At 37.3% G+C, this 14182-nt stretch overlaps 1 long non-coding RNA gene across 1 annotated transcript; it reads left to right on the forward strand.

The window, feature by feature from the left end:
* Positions 1–426: 426 nt before the first annotated feature.
* LOC137175731 (uncharacterized) lies at positions 427–1763 on the forward strand. The gene is made up of 2 exons (XR_010925706.1): positions 427–1451; positions 1500–1763. It is a non-coding gene; the product is annotated as an uncharacterized lncRNA (long non-coding RNA).
* Positions 1764–14182: the final 12419 nt, after the last annotated feature.

The raw sequence follows: 14182 nt of genomic DNA on the forward strand, positions 1-14182 counted from the left end.
GTAAAAAATAGCTTGGGTGAGAATGTTTAGCAGAACGGAGCGGAGAGCCACTTCTGGGATGCTAGAGTGGCTGCGAGCAGCTCCAGTGGGATCAAACCATTATTGTCCTGTTAGTGACTGAGCTAAGCTAACAAGCCAACAAATTCCAGTCTCTCCAGGAAATTGCGATTTTGTGATTATGGTAATTGATGCAAATTCAAGAAATTTCCATAATATTTGTTAGAGTTTGCAGTTTTTCTAAATTGCTGCAACTTTTCCACATGAAATGGCCAAATCAATAAACCACCTGTGATTTGGACCAATTGTCACATTTTGTGTTGTGGTAGCTTACGTCATCACAGCGCGCAGAAGTGACTACATATAACTCTTCATTGGTAGTAGTTTGAAAAAAAAAACTCATTATTTTCCTTTACTTGCAATTTTTTTCCTAATTTCCACAATTTTACTGCTGTAAGAGCACAAAAAACATTGCAAACTGTATCTCAATTTCTCAAATCAAACATTTTTGGCCGCAATAAGCACAAAAAAAACAGTGAAATCCTGGAGGGAGTGGAATTTGGAATTTTTTAACTGACTGTTATCAAGCTTAGCTCAACTTTATTTTCCCTCTTCAATAACTTTTTATTGATTGAAATGGTGTGAAATGGTGTACATATCATCAGGGGAAAGTAAAAAAAAATGGAGAGAAGTTTTGGGAGCTACTGTGACTGAAAGTTAGCGGTTAGCACTGGATTTTAATTCTTCATACATGCCCTCGGTGACCTTTGCCCCCCTGGCGTCTGACCCAGGACTGAGCTCACCTGGCAGCTCTCTGAGCTCCTCATCCTGACGTCCCACTGATCTCAGCCAGCCGACTGTTTCAAAGGCTCCGGAGGAAACAAGAAACACAAATACTGAAACTGAATCTGAGCATGTTTGGCAGCGCCGTTCACCTCCCCATATGACCTACTTTTACATTTTCCCTGCAGCAGCTTATCTGGGGCTCACATACACATCGGTGAAATGTATAAGAGACGAGGCAGCGGCTCGAGTTCTGCTGAGAGAAGCATCGTACACCTGTGGACATCAAGAGGCCGCGATGGCTGCCGTCCATCTCCACCAAAGAAACAAAGAAACTGATCCTTTTAACTTAACTGACCTCTAGGTAAATATGACAGCTGGTGGAGAAGAAACTGAAGAAGAAACAGACAACTTTACAACACATCTGATTGAGTGATTTAGTGTTGTTACATAAAGTATATTTAAAATGATCCTGTAATGTAAACATAAGCACAAGTAGGTGACTGGTTAAGGGGTACTTTGATGCAAACAACTAAAATAACAAAACCTCTACAAACTTAAAAAAAGGGTTAAAGAAAAGAAGCATTCAGTGTGTACTGGTGAAAATGAGCAGTTAGAGAAGCAGTTTCTTTGACACTGGATTGTAAATATGCGTTTAAAAGTTTGTAATTGTTGTATTTTCCTAAAACAGACGCAACGACTTCTCTTAGACTGAGGAGCTACTTCTTGTGCTAAAACGTTTTGTTTTAATTATTCTCAAACTAAAAACTAAGGGCTCTTAAAGACTGAGCAAAAAGTGTAAAGTCACGTTAGCATAGAAAATAAAAAAGTAACGTTAGCATAAGACAGTAACATTAGCATAGAAAATAAAAAAGTAACGTTAGCATAAGAAAGTGACATTAGCATAGAAAATAAAAAAGTAACGTTAGCATAAGAAAGTAACATTAGCATAGAAAATAAAAAAGTAACGTTAGCATAAGAAAGTAACATTAGCATAGAAAATGTAAATGTAATGTTAATACTGAAAATTTTTAAAAGTAGCATGTACATGAAAAATAAAATGTAACTTTAGTATGAAATTCCTGCTGCTGATTCATTCTGATTATTATATTTGTAACATTTAGCATGTATGAAAATCCTGCTGTTTCCTCAGAATATAGCAGACAGTGGACTGTGCTTCACTCATAAGACAAAGAAGAGACACTGATCACCTGTATGAACATAACAACATGATGCATTTTCCACCCAAAGCTATCACTTTGCACAGAAAACTACATCGAACTGATCACCAAGATATTGATCACAGTTTTATTAAACAGAATGAGCTGTCTGACCTTAAAATGAACATTTCTTCCTGCAGTTTCAGAGTAAAATCATCCACTTCCTTCATAAAATCACAGACTTTGACCAGATCTCTGAAGCTAACAGCTAATTCTGCACTGTAAGCTAAGCAGGAGGTTTCCTTCTTGGGATATTTTGCCATCCATTACTTCTGCAATTTGAGCAGTTTAAGACACAAAACAACTTCACATATTGATCTTATAAAACTTATTTTCTACCTCCCTGCAACTGCTCATCTCACTGATAACATCACTCAAAAAACCCTTACCTTTAAACACACAATATGTAATTTCAGCCGCTAGGGGTCTCTCAATAAAAACAATAACAAAAGACAGAGTGTGATGATGGTGTGAAGTAGCAAGGGATCATGGGAGTTGTTGTCTTCGTTGTTTAATAACCAACTTCACCGGGATAGGATTACACCAGTGTTCATCATTCTGGATGTTTTTACTGGGAGCCGAATTACCCGCAAAGTCTCCTCCTCCCAGAACAAACGGACCCAGAGATTACAGGTAAAAACACTGAATAAAGCTGTTTCACCTAAAAAAAAATCAATATTTCTCCGACGATGTTTGGTGACCACCAGACTTCCTGGAGGGGCTGTTAGCCGAGCTGCTGCTAACGTTTGTCCAGTTTATTTCTCTGATAACTTAAGATCCAAACTTATCATGAAAATGTGTCTTAAAACGGAATAAAAGTCAATTTACAACAGTTTGTGTGCAACAACCACAACGTCGATGTATTATCTTGTATGTGTGTAAGTTACTCTTTGGTAGACGCCATTGTAGCGGACAAACACAGCACCGCCGTATGCATCTTGTGCGTGTTTACTCTTTGGTAGAGGAGGTATGACGCCATCGACAGGCGACCAAATGAAACGGTCCGTTACTTTGATTAAATTACAGATTTCTCTGAGTTTGAACATTGTTGGAAACATTTGGGATAATGTAAGTACACAACTCAACAACATATATAACATAGGTCTAGTTGTTTTTAGACATTTTAATGTGGAATAATTACATATTATAGCTTTAACGTAAAGGGATGCACTACTTGTGCCACCAGTGGGGTTGTTTACATGCTGTAATTCCCATGTGACTTGATGTATATGGGACAGACAAAACGACACTATTAAGAGACAGAACACAGCCACACAATTTCTCGTCTATGCTTCCAAAGGCATTGAGAAAGTGAATTGCAATAAGTGAGGTGGTAATCTGGATCTGTTGCTTACAAACATGGAAATTATATTGGAATCAGTTTTTCTGTTTGTTCTCTTGTCTAGATTGATTTGTTTTGATTTAACCACAAAGTGCTGCCACAGTGTGTAAAGCAAACACAGACAACAATACAGATGACACAGATGATGGCTTGATTACTGAGTGATGTAATTATCCTTTAGGATGCCTTGTGTGAGGTTTGAAAATGTATAAAAAGTGGTTTTCAACCCATTATTCCTGTCTGGCCCATGATGAAGGCTGAAATGTTGGCTTTGATTCAGCACAATGCTGTTTAAATAAAGTAGAAGTGGATGAAACGAGCAAGTCTGTGTGCTCCTCTTTCTTCAAGCATCACTCAGAAACCCGTCTACACTGTAGTGATTTACTGTATGTCACAGGACTAGAAGGGTTCAAAAGACATCCCACAGTTGTTAACTTCAATATTTTCCTTACAGGTTTGTGTTCCTCATTTTATAGTTTAACCAAAGGCTGATTCACGCCTTTGGTTAAACTATAAAATGTGGCTTTCTGTAGTATAACTAACCACATACAGAGGAAGATGCTACAGTGCCGAGTGAGTAAAAAGGGTGAAATGTTAACGTCTGGTCTGATGTTTTAGGATGTGATTCAGAGATTGTGACTGCAGCTTTTGGCACACTGAGCCGCTCTGTGAGCCTGCATGCATCAATGTATTTACTGTTCTCCTATGTCAGTTTGGAACAGCGAGGCCACCAGCGACTCGCCAATTTACTGACATCACTCGCTAAATAATACCACTTATGAGAATACAAGCCCCGCCCTGAGGCTGGACTTCCCTGAGCTTAATTTAGCTCTGGTCCTCCTTCCCTCTGAATCACTGCAGCCATTATGAAAACCTCTCAAAAGTGTATTCATGCTGCACTCCCCTCCAGCATCTTACCTCCTTTTTCCACAAGACTCCTCGCTTCACTCGCCCTGCTGAGTGTACACATCATTACCACCACACCAACCACAACAGTGGCCTGCAGAGGGCCCTCGCATGACGGACACTGTATTGTGTTTTCATTGAGCCACATGGAGCAGCCGAAATCATAAACCTGCAGCGGTCAAACAGAATAAAAGACCCAGCAGGTGTAAATTAGGCATAATGTTGGTCAGACAAGGGGACAGAGAGGAAAATATTCTGCTTCAAATGAAATGGAAAAACATTTGAGGAATTCATTTACAGCTTTAATAAAAACCTGCAAACATCAATTCATTAAGCCACAGTGATGGAAGACTTAAAACCTTTAAGTAAAACCAGTAAAAATAATAAGAAATGGTCATATTTGCTCGATTTTCGGACACTTCTATATTACGTGCCAAGTTGGATAAATCAGTGCTTTCAGAACAGTGTCACAGTCGTTATTACTACTTTATTTTACTTAATAATAACTCTGATATAACATGAATGTGGCATTGTACTAGTAGTGGCCAATGTAGCCTGAAGCTAACGTGACTTAATTATTTTCTATGCTAATGTTATTTTTTTTCTACGCTAACGTAACTTTTTCTGATTTTTTATAATATTTTTTTTTAATGCTAGCATTACTATTTTCAATGCTATTATTACTTTTGCCCATGCTAAAGCTATTGTTAATGCAAACATTTCTTTTATCCTCTAAGCTAATGTTACTTATGCTAACATATTACATATCTTATGTTAACATTACTTTTTTATGTCAAAGTTACTTTTTTATCTCCTAATCTAACTTTTTAAATTTTCTCTGCAAACATTACATTTTTTATTCTATGCTGATGTAGCTATTTTATTTCCTATGAAGTTACATTTTTATCCTCCATGTTCATGGTACTTTAATTTTCTATGCTAACATAATTTTAAATTTTTTTTAACGCTAGTATTCAATTTTTCTATACTAGCATTACTTTCTTCTTTGATAACATTACTTTTGTCTATGCTAATGCTATTTTTATGCCGAAGTTACTTTTTGTTTCTTTTAACATAATTGTTTTAATTTTTTATGCTAGCATAACAGTCCTCTTTTATCTTTTATGCTAACGTTACTTTTTTAATATGCTAGCATTACTTTCTTTTGTGCTAACGTAATGTCAAAACATTAGGCTAATATTAAATTCTTGATATAAACATAATAATAATAATAATAATGCTAAATTCAGTTTTAAATGCCATTCTCATAACCCAAGGACACTATACACACAAAAAATTCTTTTGTCTATGCTACCCTAACATTACGTTATTATATTAAATGCTAATGTTACTTATGTCGAAATGTCAATTCTTCATGTTTATTGACCTGCACAAACTTTTAATTCAAGACCATACATTATTAATTCATACGCATTATTTATTAATCCGTAGATCTCCACAGGTTGATTTTATTATCTGAAACTTAAAATACTGTAAAAAAAAAGCTGTAATTTTTGTCTCTTGAGTCCAAGAAAAGTTTATTCATTCATTTATTATTCATTTATATCTGACAGCAGCCATATTTATCTTATGTTGAATCTAAAATGAACATCCAAAGAAACTCAAGCTGTCAGATAAAAGTCTAATATTTTCCCCTGAAATGTATTCAAGGGAAATTAGAAAGTCAGTCAGACTCAAAGTAGCAGAACCTCCAAACTGTACTGTAAATTGCAAATCTATCCCCTATGATCTTTATGTAATTGGTGGCATTAAGAAACCCATAAAAACATGAAAGCTGCATCTGTGATGTCACAAATATGTTTCTGAGTTCCCCATAAAACATCAATGTGCTTTGCATTTTCTGCTGCTTCTCTGGAAATTACAAGTATAAAAATTTAGTACAATTATTTAATATTTAATCAAAGAGTATTTCTGTCACTAATGATCAGACTGGCAGAACATGCGGTGCAGAGAGTTCAGGTTCATTCTCTACTAACATGACGTCGCCCTCGGAGACGGACCACACAGGCTGAGAGACATTTAAAGAGAGCAGAGAAGAAGAATGTCAGACATCTTTCATCTGCTGATGGAAAATCAGGCGAGTCAAAAGAGGAAAAAAAAGACTCACTGACTACTGCAGCCAATCCCAAAGGCATTAATGTGAGTTTTTACCGTTGTGAGTCAGTGAAGATGAAAGAAATTTCTTCTTTCCTTCCTTTTCTTATTCAGCTGATCTGAAAATCACCCAAAACTGGACTAAACAAACTCTCTCTACTGCTTAATGAACACTTTCAATGTGGATACTGGATACATGCATGCTTTTTTACTCAAGTAAATATTTCATTAATAATTAATCATTTTCTAAATAATTGTTATTTTCTGGGCACACACACACACACACACAACATTTCATTATGTGTTGTACTTTTAAATTCTTCTTGTAATAATTATTGTAATAATTATTTTACTATATACTCTGTTGATTTTACTGTTTTTGTGTTTTATGTGTATGTATATAAATATATATATCTTATACACACACACACACACACACACACACACATATATATATTATATATATATATATATATATACACACGTATATATATATATATATATATATATATATATATATATATATATATATATGTATAAGAAAGATGGCCATACACATACATACTGTCCGCTTAGCTTAGCTTAGCTTAGCATAAAGACTGGAAACAAGGGGAAACTGCTAGCCTGGGTCTGTCCAAAGGTAACAAAGTCCACCTACCAGCACCTCCAAAGCTCAATAATTAACACTTTATATCTTGTTTGTTTAATGTGAACAAAATGTAAAAAAGTAAACAAACTTTTAAACAAAGTATATGTTAGAGCCATTTGTATCTAAAACTGTGTTAAGGTCACTCCCTGGTTGCCACAGTAGGTGGCGTATTGAACAGCAGCATATGGAAATGTATATGTAGAGGAAGAGGTAATTAGTCCTCAGGTGTGCTGCTTACCGGGAGAAGCACACAGTTTTTTGACCGCCGTTTAGAGGCTAATCTTTAAGCCTTTTTGTTGTTTTCATGCAAGTTATAGATATAAGTGTATGCATAGCAAATGCTTTATTGGTGCACGTTGATAAATAAACACATCTGAAGCGCAAGTCCGAGGATGTTTGATTTAGTACACGGAGCCGCCGCATGACGACGCATCAATTACATGTCCCGGTAACAGCCCCTCACTGTGGCTTAGGTTTTGTTTTTGTCGAAATCAAGTCACTACAGTATACAAACAACAAATTTCTCTTTTCTGTGGGAGTTATGTGTCAAAGTTTTTCTTCACCACAACATTTAAGTTTATGGAGTCTCTGCTGGCTGCCTGGCAACTGCTTCCAGCCAAGAAATAGTCAATGGCCTTGTTCAGACCTGGCATTAACATCTGTCTCGAGTGATCCAATCAAAACTGGACAGCTCTAAGTACAGGTGTGAATGCACCCAAGAAGCATTGAAGACGCATTGAGATCCAATCACATTATGAGGTGGTCTGGGCCGCATATGGCCACATTCTATTAGCAGTGTGAATTCTTATGTGTCCTGGGCCACAGTGAAGATCCGGCAGACCAGGCACAAGAGTAGCATTGCTGCCAAAGCTGTGTCCAACCTGTTTGACAACAGGATAAACAAATACACAATGCATGATTTAGTTTTTGTTCTTCATGTGAATGAAAAAAAAAAAACGGACATCCATGTGCTTTTCCCATTTTCGTCTTCAAATCAACAATTGGAGTAAAACTAAAACCAAAACCAGAAAACAACTCGTTTTTTATTTGTCTGTCTAGAAATTTTATTTCAGAAGCTAAAAGTTTAATTCTGTTTCCTCTGTCCTGTCAAGTTGATAACTAAAGTTTTAGCCTCTCTAATCTTTAAAGTAAATCCTTAAAGGAAACACTCACACATACATCAATACAACACACAATAAAGAAATCACCTCGACACAATGGAGCTGAGGATCGATCAGGAGGACGGCTGCTTCCCTCTAAACAGTTTCACTGTATGAACCTGGACTTTTTTTGGGGGGTTAGGGGAGGGAGGGTGTTAATAGTCAGTATCTCGCATCCCCAACTGAAATCATGTTCCTGCAGCTTGTTTATTCTGTTATCAAACAAGTTGAGCACAGCTTTGACTGACCCCTCCAGCTGGTTTCAAACAACAACACATTTGGTCTTTACAAACGGAAATGATGTACATGTTTATTTGCATATAGAGCGGGGAGGTGAGATCCGATCACAAGTGGTCACTGGAGACGCATGTGGTGATGCATCCTGATGTCAGGTGTGAACAGATGTACTGTTGTGTTCGGATCACCCAAGAGGGATGTTAAAACCAGGTCTGAACATGTGGCAATTATTGGAATGAATAATATCTGCATAAACACACTTTTGTTCTATCATACTAACTTTTGCACTTGCCAGCTCGGTTATAAGAAATTCAGGGAAACTTGCACATCGGTTTGTTTACATGTGTGCGGCTGTGGTTAGCTTAGCATGAGTTTATGCTAGGGAAGCAGTAGTGGTTTTGCATACATGAACCAAAACAGCAGATGTCCACACAGTCAGGGCACCTACTGATTTAATAATAGTAGTAAAACTTTATTTATAAAGCACATCTTTTTAAAAAAAGGTGCAAAACAATATGCTTCACAAAACATGAAAAAAAACCTAGACAGATGCAAGAAACTAGAACACTAAAAACATAAAAGTGGCATAAAATGAATAGTAAACATAATGACAATTAACACAAGGTGAGTAAAAAATTTTTGGTAAAAGCAATTTTAAATATTTATATTTTTAGCTCTGTTTCTATAATTATTCTTTTCTAAGTAATATGTTATACATCAATAAACATCTGTGTTTACATTTTGTATATATTGTGAACATTTTTGTATTTATAGTTATGTATATTTTAAATGTTTTATTCTGTATTTATTGTGCACACGTCTCTCGTCTCATGTTACACGGTCCTGCTCATTCTGTGGATTGACAATTAAGCTTGACTTGATAAATAATCTGATTTTCTTGTTGGGTATTTTGCATGGGGAAACATTTCACTGTCATTGTCTTGAATAAGTATATGTGATAAACTTACCTTATGCTATTTTAAAAAGATGAGTTGCTGCCTGACTGATGTTGTCAGTTAAAATCTAATCTCCTGATGTGACACTGAGTGAAACATAAGTGAGACAGAAGCTCTGTGTTGTTTGAAATGGTCCTTTAAATCCTCATCTTTGAAGCAGATGTGAGCTGCAGCTCAGGGGAATATTCAGGTGGATGGAAAAGAACATTCTTGGAAATCACAAACTGAAAAGGTGCGAGTGCTGCCGTGTGGCATTGTGGGTAACACGAGTTTATTTAGACTGGGTTTGGAGGCCATTACATACCAACAACGCCTCCCAGCAAGGAGAGTTGAATCCAGGACCAGCAGATCTGAACTGGTTTTCACTGCAGCTCCAGACTGATCTGAATGTTTTATTGTCACTTTGGGAAAGTTCCCAGCTGGATCTGAACTATAAACCAAACCTGCTCTCTTTTTTTTTTGTTGTTTTTTTTTTTTTGCTGTTCCACTGAAGACTGAACTATATCCGCAGTGGAAAACAATTTTCTATTTTGAGAGCAAGTCCATCAAAAACTAGAGTACACTACACTTTATTCACCAAACATTTTCAGATCTCTGGCCTTCGTCAGGGTGTCAGAGGCTGCCTCAATCTCCCTTTCATACAATTAACTGATTCATCATGTGACCTACAAACAGTGCTGGAAAGTAACTTAGTACGTTTACTCGATGCTCCATTTGATGCTACTTTATACTTCCACTCCACTATACTCCACTACATTTATTTGACAGCTTTAGTTACTTATCAGATGAGAATTTGACACAATGGATAATATAACAAGCTTTTAAAATACAACACATTGTTAAAGATGAAACCAGATATATATATTTTGAATGGTTGATTAGGGGAACTGAGGGTAATTGTGCTGGCAGGTGATGATAAAGCAAGTTTGGGAATATCAGGAAAAAACTGAAGCTCAAACTGTAATTTATGTGTCCAAAGATACATGAGTTTACATCATGTATATTTGGATATTTCCTATGTCTGTGAAATGTTGTTTGTGTACAGTTTTTTTTGTTTGTTTAGTATTCATTGGTGAGATTTAGATGCATTTGTTGGAAGATGTATTTATCAACTTTGGACGGACAGCCAGGCTAGCTGTTTCCCTATGCTCCCAGTCTTTATGCTAAGCTAAGCTAAAACAAAGTTACAAAGTGCTTAATGAACAACATAAATAAAAGCTAGCGTGACAATAAATAAAAATATAGCTGCAAGTGGAAATTCTGAGGTTCAAGCCAACACAGACCATTAAAAGTTGAAAGATTCGCCTGTTTTTTTAAAACTATCCACCAAGTTTGGTGATGTTTGGACAAATTTGATCAAACTTGTCATTGATTTATGGCCAAAATTTGCGCCAGGCCCATGCACGTGTTTGGAACTAGTGGCGCCGCCCATTAAGCGATTTCAAAATAGTTTTACATACGTGGTTCAACATTGTTATGAAACATATCCTGCAAGTTTTGTAATGATTGGACAAACAATTTCTGATTTATAGTCTGATTTGTGTTATGCCACACCCATTATTTTGCATTTGCAGTGCCCCCTAGTGGTCAGTTTGAATGAAACTTTCAGGGTATGTTTCAGGTACTTATTTGGACACATCCTGCAAGTTTTGTGATGATTCAACTGTTGGTGACTTTGGTCTACTTATGTGCTGAGCCACGCCCTTTTGAAGTTCATTTGTCAATATCTTGAAAACTAAATAAGATATCAACAACTTTTATGCAACCTTTGATAATCTTGGTCCAATAATGATCCAGAGAAAATTGGAAAGAAATCGGACCTACAGTTCAGGAGGAGATGTCAAAAATGTGTTTTTCAAAAAATTCAAAATGGTGGAAAATTGTGTCTTGGCACCAATGGGCGTGGCTTATCTGGATGGATGAACCAACAGACTCCAGCAAAGAGAAAAAATTCTTTGTGACACTTTGGGTTCAAAAGTTATAGGTCAAAACATAAAGTTTGTTGTTATAGCACCACCATCTGGCCGAATGCACACAACTTTCAACGGGCAAAATCTCATGTCTCCATCATTTACCATCTCACGGGAATTTGCACAAACATTTCTGAAGAAAAATAATAATAAACCAGCACAAAAACAACAGCGTTTCAACCTTTCGGGCTTGAACCCCTAAATAGTGAAACCCATAAAACAGAATAAAACCAGTATCAAGTAAAATCAGGGAAGGAGGTGTGATAAAAGTACGTTTTGAGGAAAGATTTAAAAGAAGCCACTGACTCATTTATACATAAATTAGTAAACTAGTCCTTTAAGGGGAAACTAAACTGGATTTTAAGGGGTTAACTGTAAGTGAACAACATGAAGTTGTTCCTTTTTATGTGAGTAGAAGAAAAGATGATGGCAGTTGGACAACAGGAATGTTTATTTAGTTTTTATCAAAGAGGAGGTGTGGCATCCACCTGCTTATTCAGCTTTTACAGGAGAGTTTTATTCTTCCTCCCATGATGTCCTTTGAATTAGTTGACAAAGAAACAAACATACAACATTACCACTGTTCATTTAATTACATGAAATACACAAAAATAAAAAAATATTGGGAATCACTTTAAAACAGATAAAAACTCTGAATATGGCAGCTGCAGCTGGCGGAGTGTTTGAAGCTGTGGAAATAATAGTCACCAGTGCAATTACATCTTCTTCTGCCCGTCATTTGTTTGTCTTTTCATCGCATTAATCCCGAGCCTTTCTTCATCGCTAATCCTTACAACAACACCGGCTCTGAGAACTAATAAATGGAAGGGTTTGATTTCCGTCGGCGGTGCCAAAGACCACAGACTCACCTTCACGGTGCAGGGGTCAGGACGGAGTGCTCGGGCCCCTGAAGGCTGAGGGGCCGGGCTGGGGTATGTTTACTCATGGGGTGTTCCCGTATTGATCTTATATATCAGCGCAGGGCGGGGAACCATAACAGATAAGCACAGGGCGACTGTTATAACACGGATCATATCAAAGCAGCTTATTCGCTCCTTTTATTTCCAAACCTCGGGCTGAGATCGACAGGGACGCAGGAAGACGCAGGGAAATTCATCTTTTAACCTTTTGAAGTCGCAGCTTTTTAAAATATATTATCCTCATAATGTTTATGAATGACTCATTGTGAAAAGGTGGTTCCTTCTCCCTTCTCACCAGCCCCTGTTCCCCAACATTATAACGATAAAAGGTTTCCGTTAAATTTCTTAATTTGTCTGGTAGGTTTTTTTGTTTGAATAATTGAACACGTCGGTTGATATGTGTGGTTTATCCTTGTTTACAGGTTTGTGATCTGGTAGAGGGGTCAGCCCATTCTGTATGTTCTTCCAGTTGTTCTGCCTGTGTTGCCCAATCAGCTGCTCAATTGGAAACAGGTTTGCATCACCAGGATCTCTTTGCAGTGAAGGACTGCGTATTGTTAGGATGTGGAAAGATGGGTAAAACTGCTCTGTGGTAAATGACATTTGCTTGAACTTGTGGCACTTATGAACTGTTTGTGTGCTTATAGTATATTGTGATTGTCAGCCCCATACTTACCTGAGCAGGTGGTCAGTTCCAGTCAGGTGAGACTGAGAAGCTGAAATGCTGCTCAGTGGTCAGCAGGTGGCAGCATGCTGTTAGGCTGCAGATTTTAATTGTTTGTTTGTTTTTCTTCGGCTTAAGTTTTTTTTTTTTTTTTTAAATTTCCCAGGGTTCCCTCTGTTTTATTGTTTTTGTTAATAAACATTACCTTTTTTTTTTGCACATACTCCTTCCTGCCGACCTGCTTCTTTAACATCCTTTAAAGAGTAACTACACACCAAGTCGTATTTTTTTATACTGTACACATAATCACATAGGTCTGTGTTGGCATGTAATATAATATGATGTTAATACAGGGGATTCATCCAACAGTGCACATATAGTGTGTAAAATAACACTTTTTCTGCTTTTAGCTTATTTCTGTCTGCTTGGATTTGAAAATTCAGTTCACTGATGAAGTATTAGAAAAGAAATGTATTAGCTGCTGCCAAATATAAATAATAGAACTGCTGACTGTCAAACTGTGTTTTAGGTCACTGAAAACGGACCTTTTGGAAAACTCCTTTCAAGGTGAAGATGTTCAGAAACTCTGTCTAGTGTTGATGTGTAGACAGGGAAACAGGGTTTTTGGCTCCTTTGTTTACATGAGGTGACACTTTGTGCAATGGTGGACGTGGCCAAAATAGTGGCGGTTCTAACCTTGTTAACAGGACTTTTTATATGTTTGCACATAAATGTACAGTTACCTTTATTGAATATTGAGGAACAGAAGCGTCAGAATGCACTACGGAGGTCACTGCTACACAATCTAACACTCCCACGACACAGACCCCGCCACCAACGTCGCCGGCTTTGGACGAGACCCAGTCGGACCTCGAGTTGGTGGAACGCTTTGGTTGTTTGCTGAAGAATGGCGAGAAAACTTTTGTCAAGGACATTGCTGATGTCTTTGAGTGAGCTACTCTGCCTGCATTCATTGAGGAGTAGACAACCGTGATGAGATGGCCCGTCAGTGTTGCCAAAAAAGTAGTGTGCAGACGAGGGGAGACAGGTCAAGACAGGTGGTTTGGAAAATAGTAGCGAATTAGCAGTCCACTTGAGCACTGTTTATATAGAGTTACCTGTCACTGAGTCTGAAGTAGAGGAACTTGTAGCAGGGTTTACCTGAACAGAAAGGGGAGGTTTTCTCTTAACATACAAGCCATCTGTGACTACATATACTCATTTTTTGATATCGTAGTGAAATGGCCGGGCAGTGTCCATGAC

The sequence above is a fragment of the Thunnus thynnus genome, chromosome 23 (genome assembly GCF_963924715.1).
Source record: "Thunnus thynnus chromosome 23, fThuThy2.1, whole genome shotgun sequence".
Classification (NCBI taxonomy): Eukaryota; Metazoa; Chordata; class Actinopteri; order Scombriformes; family Scombridae; genus Thunnus; species Thunnus thynnus.